This window comes from Rhipicephalus microplus, chromosome 2 (genome assembly GCF_043290135.1).
Source record: "Rhipicephalus microplus isolate Deutch F79 chromosome 2, USDA_Rmic, whole genome shotgun sequence".
Lineage (NCBI taxonomy): Eukaryota > Metazoa > Arthropoda > Arachnida > Ixodida > Ixodidae > Rhipicephalus > Rhipicephalus microplus.
In genome coordinates this window covers 204,057,805-204,070,666 of record NC_134701.1, presented here as the reverse complement: position 1 = coordinate 204,070,666, position 12,862 = coordinate 204,057,805, and the positions used below count along the sequence as shown (strand labels likewise).

At 43.6% G+C, this 12,862-nt stretch overlaps 1 protein-coding gene across 2 annotated transcripts in view; it reads right to left on the bottom strand.

The window, feature by feature from the left end:
• Positions 1–12,862, bottom strand: part of LOC119169593 (cell adhesion molecule Dscam1) — a 267,272-nt gene that overhangs the window by 203,396 nt on the left and 51,014 nt on the right. The window lies entirely within an intron of this gene.

Here is a 12,862-nt window from a genome sequence, read left to right as displayed (position 1 = left end):
TCGACTTCTATACTACACCCTATGATGTTTATCACTACTAAGATTATCGTTCATTGTGAAAACGCTAACGTAGTTTACGTCATTTGGGGTCGCGAATCTATTCTAAATAAAAATCGAAATTTCTGTACTTTGACTTTCCCCACTAGCTCTATAATTGCCTTCTTGGGTATGAGTTTATGTCACTGCTTTTTTAAAAAAACCTAGATGAGTTCGAGCTCTTACCCTTCTGTGGTCACTGCATCGGATCTTGCCAACTATACACTTTTACATCCTGTACAATGACTGGGTGTACACGTGAAATGAAGTAAATTTAATTTTTAGTTTCACCATTAGGGCTTCACCACGTCTATTTACGGTTAGCCTGTTTACTGTATAAGATATTCAAGATTCATAAACTATTGCGTTCTGAAAACTGTACTAATAAATTGCCTCAGATAATTCAAATTGCGTTGTCATAACCTTCTAGTGCCAGGTCTCCAGCATGATTCTTTCATACCTTAGCATTGGAGTCGGCCATCAGTATATTACGTTTTTTTACCTTACTCGTCGCTGCTTCCATGTATTCATAGAAGCTTTAAAATAATACGTCGTCATAGATGAAAGTAGGCGGGTATCTGTACTACCTTCATCTTGCATCTCCTAATAAGTTTATTTACATTACCAGCCACCCTTTCATACTAACTATATTATTCATCTACACTATCAGCTCTAATTCTGTGGATGAGGACTCTCACCCCAGTTCTTTTCTGTCAGGCAAGCTGCGATTGCCAATGACGCACCCATTCTGTAGGACTGTGTAGGCGTCATCTGTCATCCTTGTCTTCCAGTTACTGTGCTTTATTACTTTCCATTTAACACGCTCTATTTTCTGCAATCGCACAGAAAGACTAGCATCACTAGAAAGGGTTATAGCATTAAACGCAGGCTAGTTCAGATTCCAGCCTGTCCGTACCCACAGATTCTGAGCACCCTCCACTGCGTCGCAGGTCTAACCGCAGCCTTGGACAGTTGCTTCATGTACTAAGGGCTAAGAAATAATTGCTGCGTTCATATGGGAGGTAGTGGCCAAGTACTGCACTAGGGTGGCCAATCTCGCTCTGCCGAGGGAGTGCATTACCGGCAAGTAGTCGCCAGTAATCTCGCCCCCTAAACTTTTTTTGTTGTTTTTCTTTTTTTAATGATTTAAACATTTTTTTAAGGAGCTGAACTTTCGCATGGACTTATCATTGTGTACAAGTTCTGAGAGTCGACAGGATCTATCGATTCAAGATGATCCTATGTAGTCAGTGATGCAAACACGTCATCACTTTCGTACGAGGTGTTTACCTGTTACCGCTCTCTAGAGCTTGAAATAATTTTCTTCTTCCCTTTTTATCTGCTATTCGGCGTAATTAGGCTATCCGTACATGTATTTTCTGGTGAGCACATCTGACTCCCAATTGAGAAGCACTGTCTACTATTACATCTGTTTACCGGGGTTTAAATTGCTACACCGAAACACCGACAAAATTATAGACAGCCTTAAGGGCTGCACTAGTCTATTCGTTAGCAGTTACCAACTTTTCGCGTTTACTTTTCATGCACACAAACCAGCTGCGATGTATACAATCAACGTAACAATCACGTGGAAGTAGCCGATTAGTTCGCAAATCAGGAATGCGCCACTAATCAGCTGACAGTGATAGTCAAAATAGGAATGATACCCCTCGAAACTAGCAAAACTTCGCAATCGCCGATTGTTCGAAGCCAACAATATCAAAATTGAGCGAGTCAGAAAGTCGTTAGGAGAGAATAAACGCTTGAGGAAGAGAGTCATCCAGAGCACTAAGCCGGCTTAAGCTCGCAAGAACAGAACTTGGAAGCCGCGCCTGTTCTTTTTTAACAAATATGTAGTTTGAAATAACTAGTTTCAAGAGAAAAGGCCAGGCAAGCTAAGAACAATGTGAAGTTGAGAAATAAGGAAGGTGAGGTGGTATTTTACACTGCTCAGAAAGAGCACAAGAAGCTCTACTTCAAGGCACTGTGCCCTGCTCCCGACCGGGTGGCAGAAATTAGGTGCCTTTCTCATCTTCAAACCACTACCACCACCACTACAAGATAGCGCAGAAGCCTTACAACGACAAAATTCGGTTCGAATTCTTATGCTGGACCCTAAGTAAATAGTGCTACGTAAACCAACACTAGTGGATGGCGCTTAAGTCCAATTAACGCTAATTTGGCGTTACGCCCGAATCATTGGAGTGCATAGGAATACTTATAAAAGTATTTGAGCAGAACTTTATTACAATTGGCCATCCATCATTATTATTCCTGTATATGAATAGGTTATTTTTCAAAGGAGTTCAAGGATATGACGTAGCTCTCTGGTTGAATACTTGATTGCCACACAGATTGAGTTCCCACTGGAACCATAAAATATGATCTTTACAGTCGTTGGGTCAGCGCTGTCACTATTCATTTTTCTTAACGCTCTCGCACTGAAGTCGCCAACGTTGATCTCACCATACCTCGGCAGATGCAAACTGTCAAACGCCTGTAGCATGCACCCGTACACTGCAACCCGTGGTAAACAGGCATGTGCCACACGTGTCTCGAGGAAGGGGTTTGACGTCGTACGTGAGAGGATTATCACAATATTACAGCAAAGAAACTTATGAAATCAGAACATTGGGGAGGCGCGGCGCCATAGTTTTCTCCCGCCGCCATCACTGGTTTCCGTATTTAGTACCACAGGAAATAAAGAAAACTCAGTAAATAAAGTACGACATTTGGTGTATGCGATGCTAGCGAAATGACCGGGAGCGCATCATGAATGTGGCATGTAGTCAAGTTGTTACATGACACGCATGTCATGATTCTAATGTTAGGCTCTGTCGTGTGTTCGCCATGCAGTAATGTCATATCATACCAGTTCTGTAACATGTCATGTGAACAAAACCACCACAAGGGCAGCAAGATTATGAAATGTAAGTCATGACATTCATGACATATCGTGATTTTCATGTTATGACTAGTCATTTATGCTCGTCATACAGTGACGTTATGCCATCCCGATTTCGGTATTGACAATATATCTAAATGACCAGGAAAGCTAAAAGTAATAGGCGGCTAGATAGATAGATTGGTAGACACGCTCAAAGCCACTGAAGGTCACAAAAAATGCTTTGCATTTAATAAACGGTATATGAAGCATGCGTAAATACTAATTGTATATACTGCACCACACAAAGCACACTAGCGGGCGTGAACAGAATGCATTGGCTACTAAACTGGAAAAAAAAAGAAAAGCAGTAAAGAGCTGCAAATGCTAATCTACTTTATCATTTTCTGTGTTTTAGCGACATAATGTAAAAACATGTTAATACGAAAATAAGGCAGTGGCAACTCATCAGCTCTTCGGGGTGTTTAACATAGAGTCCATAGGGTTCACAGAAAATACAGTATACTACTTAGCATAACAGTGTAGACTTACCAGTCAATACAGCATATTCAGCGATCGGATATATGTGAACACACGCCGATGTTAAATAAATTGAAAAGCAATGGTTACATAGCGCAAGCAAGAGAAAAATAGTCAACGGTCTTATGAATATCTACTGTGAGGTTAAAACAACAAAAGGCTGGTATGTGTTGGTAAAACTATCTTCCAGAAAAAATTTCATTCTTTCGAAAATGCACTTTCTTAAGCCGCTCGTTGGCCACAGGCTTAAATATTTCGTTATACTTAATGGTCTGGAATCGAATGCCAGCTTAAATATTTCGTTATACTTAATGGTCTGGAATCGAATGCCATAAACTATTGGTGTTTCATGTAGTGGCCACTTATGTAGAAGGTGATACATGCCGAGCTATGGTGCCAAGGTCATAAATTCATCCTTAATTTTCTGTAGAAACTGTTATTAGAGAGCCATTTTTATCACAAAGGCAAGTTGGCGTTGGCTTTAGTTTTCTTCTGTATTGGTTTCGTGCATTGAATTTTATAGCACAACGTACACTTGCCTATACAAAATTACACTACGATTTACAAAGATAAGCTAACAGCCCTAGTAAACGTAAGCTTTAGTGAACTCCTTCAAGATTGGTGGATTGTGCGTTTTGACAAAAGTATTTCTCTTGAACATTTCACGCATTTCTATTTTAAAATATTTCCGAACTTTCCACCACTTTAACGTTTCCTCACTTCGACTATTCTGAACATTTCAAAATTCTATAAAGGAAGTTTTAAGTCGCCCTGCCGTTTTCAATAAAATAGAACAGAAATAATGTTCCGCGAAATCAGCATATTTTGCTTCGGCAGTAGTTAGAGCTTATAATACGAGCCTGTAGTGCTGACTTAATTTTCTTTTGCAGTGACAGCACTCGAATGATTTCCTTCCTGACCATTCCTTGATGTGGACACAATGCGCCCCAGTTTTAAAACAATGATAAGTTTATCATCCGGTCACTACACAGAGGGCTCGTCTCGTCATGTGAGGGTTCCTTCAAGATGCGCCATTGTGCAGCGCTGACACAATGCGGACGCACAGTTTTGGTGACTATCTATAGATGGCTATTGGATCACTAAAATGAATATGATGCTTCCTGAGCGTATAGCGGGGCAACAAGCTCTTTTACAATTATATTAGATGCGGAGCATCTTATACTCGCGCCTTGTAGTGCGCCGTCCGCGCCGTCCGCGCCGTCCGCACCGCTTCTCGAACATTCGACAGCTGACGCGCGCGCATGCGCCGTCGCGCCGTCGCCCACTCTTCCACCATCTGTGCATCCCTTCCTCCTCTACACACCGCGCGTGCTTCACTCCTCCACCATCTGTGCACCCTTCCTCCTCTACACACCACGTTCGACATCTACAATTCTCCTGATTCTCCAGTGGACGCGCATGTGGCGTCGCGCTTCGAGAACATTCAACAGCTGACAGTGCATGCGCCGTCGAGCTGTATATATACTCAAGGTCGGCGCTCGCTCGCTCAGTTGCCGCTCGTCGGTTGGTTTGTACGGCGCGTCGACGTCCAAGGTCGCGGTGAAATGAATTCCAACGAATCCACAAACACAATGATCGACGTCCCTTCGACCAGCGCCGCCCTTTCGCATACGTGTGTACGTGTTCACTCATTTAACACCCCCTCCTACAACCACGTTAACCAATTTAGCCATCGACCCAAGTAAGTCGCAATTTAACACCCCATTTCACAACCACGTTAACCAATTTAGCCATCGACCCAAGTAAGTCGCACTTTAACACCCCGTTAACCAATTATATGCTCCGCATCCTCCTCAGTGTTCCCCCGAGGGAAGCTGCGGGCAATTTTTTAACACTACCCTCATTAAAATGACGTCCCTGTGAAACTTCTGTATACTGCCGCACCGCGGTCTAGTGGCTCAGTACTCGGCTGCTCACCTGCAGGTCACAGGATTGAATTCCGGCTGCGGCGGCTGCATCTTCTATGCAGGCGAAAATGTTAGACCATGTGCTCAGATTTGGAGTGTACGCTGAAAACTCCCGATGCTCAAAATTTCCGTAACCCTCTATTATGGCGTCTCTCATAATTATATGTTGGTTTTGGAGCGTTAAACCCCACATATTTACATATTTTGAGCGTAGAACTTATGATAAAGAAATATCCAGACCATAAGGTTTTCATCAAAGAGACTAAGAATGGCAGTCCTGTCAAGAAAACAGAAAAAAACGTAGAGAAACAACAGCGTAAGCCTGAAAAAGAGGTCTCAGAGTTCGTTCAAAGTTTTTCAGGGCGCCTATAAAAAGTGGAGTTGCGAAGAAACGACCGCACCGTAATTAAATATATTTTGGAAAGTAGTGAAGTATTTTCTACCTGTCTCTAATAAAATGTGCGCATCTTCATAGCTGCAGACTTAGTTAATGTGGTGGCTCATATGATGATCAAGATGATGACAAAATATAGCTCAGTCTTTGTTAGTGGTTGGGTAGCTGTACACCGCACATTCGTGCCACAATTCTTATGGTGTGACGCTTAGCGCGCATCTAGAATTCTGACTTTTAATATATCATCTGTAAACGTGACTCCCTACCCAACCTGACGCTTGTGAAAGGGTCTTCTTCGGAATTGTTTTTGGCATCATAGTGCGCCTTTGTCTCAAAACGTTTCTCTGCCACCAAAATTCTTGAGTTGTATTCCGGCTCGAACCCCATTCTTCTCTTTTCTTTTTAAGCGTGAGTAATAGTTGCCACTATTCCTCAAGAGTAAGGTATACAGCAGCTGCATTTTCATGGTAGTTATCTATGGAGCCGAAACCTGGAGGCTTACAAAGAGAGATAAGCTTAAATTGATGATGACGCAGCGAACAATAGGAAAGAAAATGAAAGGGGTAACCTTAAGAGCCAAGAAGAGAGCATTGTTGGTCAGGAAACAAACAGATGTAAAGGACATCGTACTTGACATCAAGAAGAAATGGATGTGGTCCGGGCACGTAGCGCGTAGGTAGGATAACCGCTGGTCATTAAGGGTAACTGACTGAATTCCCAGAGAAGGCAAGCAGGTGAGGTGGAAACAGAAAGTTAAGTGGGCCGGTGAGATTAGGAAGTTTGCGGGTATAAGGTGGCAGCTGCAAGCGCAGGGCCGAGTTCACTGGCGAAACATGGGAAGGTCTTTGCTCTGAAGTTGGAGTAGTCAGTCTTATGGTGATGTGATAGCTGCGACACCAACTGCTGTGGTTGATATGAGTACTAAACTGTACTCACTGTTCCTGGTAGTTCATAAGAGCCCATACTGTGAAATTAAAATATATAATGATTTTAATATTATTCCGGATTACGCGTTCCAAAAGCATTTTATACTTGGAGGAACCCATCGTGGAGCGCTGCCGAAATTTTCGACCACCTGGTGTACTGTAATATCTACAAGGAGGAAAGAAGGATGAAGGAAACGGGAGAGAAAGAAAACGCAGAAATGTTAACCCGCCTAGAAGAACTGGTGTTTATCCTGAAACTAGGGAAATGGATGGGGGAGCTTTAGAGATAGTGACAGAGAAAAAGACAAGAGGTTGATCACGTCCGCAAAAAGCCACACAGCTCACAGGCGTGATAACGCAATTAGTGTATACGAGTGTAAATATTGTGTCGTCCAGAATTTCAGCAATGACTTCTTCGCCCCAAGCGACGACCAATCAGGATATTATGCCACACAATACACGACAATCTAGCATTTAGCCTATCTCTAAGTGTGACCACCATGGTCGTATTCGAACGAGCTGTCTTTGAGTCAGAGGCAGAGCATCACATCTATTTCACATCTGATTCCTAAAGTGCAAGCGTGCATGCGTGTTAATTCAGAGAAAGTGGGCTCTTCACAGAATACGTTTATATGAAATACGACATTTAGTTTGTATGATGCACACAGTTCCTTGCTGCAATACCTCGCCTTCTTTTGTGTTTTGTCGGGGCCCCTCAGGTCTAACAAGATATGGAACGGGAAATAGAAGTGTAAGCCATGTGTTACAGCAAGGCAGAAAGTGGTGAGTGCACAACCGAATCGCCGTAAACTAGGCGGCCAATTCAGCGACAAGTCAATGGAAGGTAAGAACGTCGAAGTGGCGGCCGAAAAGGGGCCAGCACAGGCGCTCCGAAGCACTCTCCAGCAACGAGAAGTGAAGCGTGTAGACAAAGGAGCAAGCAGGCGTGAGCCCGAAAATGAAACGGGGGTGACTCATTCTCCGCGACAACACAATCATCGCGAAGTCTTTCCGCCACGGTGCCTGCCGAAGTGCGCAGCTTGCTTCGGCTCCTTTCTGTTGTTTTCATTGAGGCCACTTCAGCGCAGATCGAGAGAATTTCCTTTATGTTACGGAGCCACTCCAGGCCGTAAAGCTGCCCTGGCGTGATAGAGAAGGTGAATTTATAGAGGTTTGAGTAAAAACGCAAGTCTGCTGCGAAAGCCACTGACGTGGGAAACGCTGGATACTGTAAAATGTGAAAGAAGAAAAAGAAAATAAAAACATAAAAAGGGACCGTCGAAATTCGAAGAAATAGAAAAACAACTGAGAATGAAACTGTCTAAAAAAACCTTAGCGAGTGATCCGTGGGCTATAGCGTTGCTGTTTGAAACAGGTAACGCTGATTGGGTGGATACACTCTCTAAGCCAGCTGCAGGCATACTGCGTTTTTTACGGGCCTCCACGTGGTTCTTTTATGAGTTTCGTTTTATACACTTAATGGCGTCACAGAGATAGTCTGTTGTCTATTCATTTTACCACGTGTCTACTAAACAAAGACTGACGCGAAGTATATTAGCTTTAAGCAACCTACAAATGCTGGCAAAGTGTGTTCGTGCATCGAGCGTGGACGCATGAGAAGGGCGTTGCATCTCACAAAGCGAAAGCGGTTCTCGCGAAGCAGACAGGAATGGTTTAAACAGTGTGGTCGAAATACTCTTTTGTGAGTCAGCGCCGCTGTTTGCCACCGGGTTTGTTTACAGAGCAAGCTCGATTTATTCACGGCGCGCATTCCTTGAACAACAAAGGTGTCGGGGTAGGTGGCAAGCATTTAAGTGGGAACATAGCCTGTCGGCAAGAAACAACGTCATTTATTCAAAGCTGAGGGCTCATATCAGACGCGAAGCTTCTAAAACAAACAACGAGAGAGTGTTTGCAGGTTCTCTGTGCAAGGTAGTATTGCGCAAGGAGCGTTCACAGGATTTGCAGCTCCGACTGAACTACCATTGTTTAGATACACAGTTGTGCGGGTCTCGCTTTGTTAGTCGAATGTCATTAGCAGATATAACAAGTTTGTACACACTAAATTATTTTTTTTCTTCTTAAGATTTTCATGTTTACATAATGGCTGCGTACGTAGATTGCCTTGATGTTCTGGAAGAACAGTGGCACAAATACACTGCAAGCATCTCAGATGACGATATGAGTGCAAGAAAGACTGTTTGTAGGTAGCGGAATGGAAACTGAGATATAGAAACATCGAATAATAAAGCGCAGAAACATGAAATCGATCGAGATATCAGTAGCTATAAGAAAAGAAGGGTGAGGAATCCAAAACGAAAACAAAAGTAACAGCGGTAAAGTGAAGCAAGTCAAGAGAAAAGTATAAAATCACAGCCTATACACGGAGTGAATGATGATGAGTGGGGCGTAGCGACCGTCAGTCCACCCTCGCTGTCATCCGTCCGTTCTTTCTTGCTTCCGTGCGGCCATCTGTCTGTCCATCCGTGCGTCTGTGCGTCCGTCTTTGCGTCCATCCCTATGTTCGTCCCTGCGTACATACGTCCGTCCATACGTCCTTCCGTGCATCAGACAGACAGACAGACAGACACAGACAAACAGACAGACAGACAGACAGACAGACAGACAGACAAACAGACAGACAGACAGACAGACAGACAGACAGACAGACAGACGGACAGACAGACAGACAGACAGACAGACAGACAGACAGACAGACAGACAGACAGCTGATGATGAAATGCACCCATAGCTGATAATTCACGGTTCGCCGATAAACCTTTCGAAGCTTCGCCCCCTAATCATCATTCCATGCGTATGCTGTGAGGTGGATACTACATACATGCATGCTGTTACGCCTGGGAGTCCATACCGAACGTCATTGCCTCTGCAAAGGCAATCTATGTCAAGGCCGGCGAGCGAGCCCGCTTGACGTCATCATCTCAACGACGTCATGCAAGCGGCGCCATCTTGTCTGGCGCGTCTTACGCAATGCGTGGCAACATCACTTCTCCTTGGGTTCAACCCAGCGCAGCGGCTCCGGAATCGGAGATCATGACGCAACCCAGTGGCGGTTCATGACTGTAGAAATCCAACGTCACGGCCAGCGGCGCTTCTGATTGGACGTTGGTGACGTAAAGGTCCACCCGGTGCTTATTAAAAAGCCAAGCGGCGCGTTGCCAGCAGCTGACCTATGCGTCAGAGAGCAGCCGACGTATGCGTCAGAGAGAAGACATCTCGGCTCTTCGAGTCCCTAAGCTGTCGTCCCCAGTGCCGAATATGTAGCACCTCTAATTCTATGCTGTACTTAAACCTTGCCTTAACTTACCGTTTTCTTGTCTGCTCGTCTATCAGCTCTGCGCAGAAGCAGTCGCGAACAGAGAAACACACGCTACCAAACAGCCAGTGACCTTGGCAGCGGCGAGTTTCGGAGCAGTGGCGCCTTTGGGAGCGTGTTGGCGTCGCACCTCGTGACAATACATACAGGTGAAGACCGACCAACGCTTTAAGAAGCTTCGCCCCTGAAAACAATGAGAACAAGTCCGTATCTGTGAGCAACAAACTGGTAATATTTCTATACTGCATTTCGCGAACAGATGTTGCAAGAATATTTTGTGTTAGATTTCACGTTTGTAGACAACGACGTGATTATGAGGCATGTGGAGGGCTCCGGAAATTTCAACTATCTGCTGTTCTTTACAGTGCACGCAGAGACATCGCATCGCACGTGAGCCTCCGTAGCGAGTAGCCTCCACCGAAACGTGAGCGTGTCGATCAAGATGGAGACACAAATGGATGAAACAAAAAAAAAAAGTGGAGCACCGCAACCGCAACACCACCATGGCGGACTTGGTAGGGTGATTATCTTTCGGTATTTTTGATGACGTGTTCCTGGTAACTTCGTGTTTGGGCAGAATTTTTCTTGAGTACAAAATAAACTTTTCTTCGCGAGGACAAAGGCGGGGACCTATGGTAAATGGGACAGCAACCTGACGAATGTTTGTGCCATGCGGCGACATATTATTAGCGTGAATATTTCTGCTTTGCAATTTTTCGTCGTTCGTGAACACTTTCTTGTAGTGAAGAACTGGGACTGAGCGCATGAGTGGTGTATACTTTGTGCATTGACATTGTTATGTTTGTTCTGTACTTCTCAATAAAAACCATTGTTAAAGAGGAGTAGCCAACGCCATGCATAGGCACAAGGATATTTTTTACATGCATTTAATGAAAGAAAAAGCATGAACGCGCTTATGTGAGAGGCAACCTCTAGGACAAATTGTGACGCAGCCCCTTCATACGAGAATTAATCCTCTTTATATCTCAAACATTAAATTAACAGTAACGTTAACACTCGAGGCGAGCTCTTGGGTGAAATAAATGGTAAGTCTTTCAAAAAAGAAATCAGTCAGTCAGCACCGGCTCCCCAAAACGTCCAGAAATTATCACTGATTATTGAGCAGAGAAGACTTATTACTTCAATCACCATCATCAACAATAGTGCAATAATAATAATAATAATAATAATAATAATAATAATAATAATAATAATAATAATAATAATAATAATAATAATAATAATAATAATAATAATAATAATAATAATAATATTATTATTATTATTATTATTATTATTATTATTATTATTATTATTATTATTATTATTATTATTATTATTATTATTGCGGTGTTACATCCAAAAACCACGATATGAGTACGAGGGACGCCGTTGTCGGGACTTCAAGAAATTTAATCATCTGGTGTTTTTTAACGAGCACTGTCGTCACAAAGTCCATACAAATGTGGCAGCCACGGCTGGGAACCAACCCGCGACCTTTGGGTCATCAGCCGGTCACCCTAGCCACTGATATACCGTGACGGGCGGAAGGACGACAATAGGCTGGAACTGCAATGAAACTTCACTCAGGCCGAGTTGGTTCGAAATTGTTAGTTAAAAGTAGCAACACAAACATACAAGACGTCCTACATAAGCAAGTCCTGAGAGGCACAAGCGATGACTATCAACCCTTTTACCCCTTTGGATGTCAGTGAATATATTGCCACGTGCTTGCTCAAGAAAGACGATGGCAGTTGTGCACGCGCCATGAAGGACTATGAAATGGCAGAAAAAGAACAACTCGCTTGCGCGTTCTATTGAAGAGACCAAGCTGCTTCTTGTGTCTCAATCTCTGCGGCAAGACCTCTGTTTTGACAATATATGCGAAGTTTTTTCCAAGTGGCATCGATATGCCCTACAGGCAGGCTTACCGCACGTGCGCACACAACAGTGGTTTTAAACGAAACTGACAAATATAAGTGACGAAGCTGAGTGATATGTTGGGTTTTAAGTCCCGAAACCGCCATATATTTAAGAGAGACGCCATGGTTGATGGTTCCAGAAAATACGACTACCGGGGTTTTTTTTTAACGTGCTCTCAAATCTGAGCACACGGGCCTACAGCATCCCGGCGGCGGCGGGGTCGAATCTAGTCGAAGCCGGGATTTTATCCCACGACTTGCGGGCCAGCAGCCTAGTACCTTAGCTACTAGACGAGCGCGGCGGAGCAAGAGTGAGGAAGGCAGTGTAATAGATACACAAGAACAGCAATTCGTATTCGAATGTATGCGGGAAGAAAAATGTATTGCTAATACAAAAGCTGAACTCTTTTTATATTATGGCAAACTTTCAAGATAGGCGCGCATGCTCACTCTCCTTTTCAATACAACACAGTCATGTCTTCACCACCCGGGTAAGGTGTCGCTTCGACTTCCGTATTCGTGATCAACTTATTTATTAAACTACTAAATCTATCAAAGCCACAAATAATCAATCAATTACTGCAACGTCTGGTAAGCCTGCGCACTTACAATAATTTTTAATGCGGTACCATGCTGTAAGCGTGTGTGGTGTACATATCTCTTGTAGAGACCACCACCCTTAATAAGCAGTTTGCGTGTCCAACTTGTTCAGAAACTCTAAATGTGTTCCAATGCACGCTAAACTGCGGCCAACATTGTTTCTCTTTCATTATAGAAAACTACTCCACTTTGGAAGGCGCGATCGATGGTTGGTATGTTGAAAGTAGCCTTGAATACAGACACGTGGTTTCGCAGAAAAAACCCACTCGTTAACTTCACCTAAGTTTGCACGAGC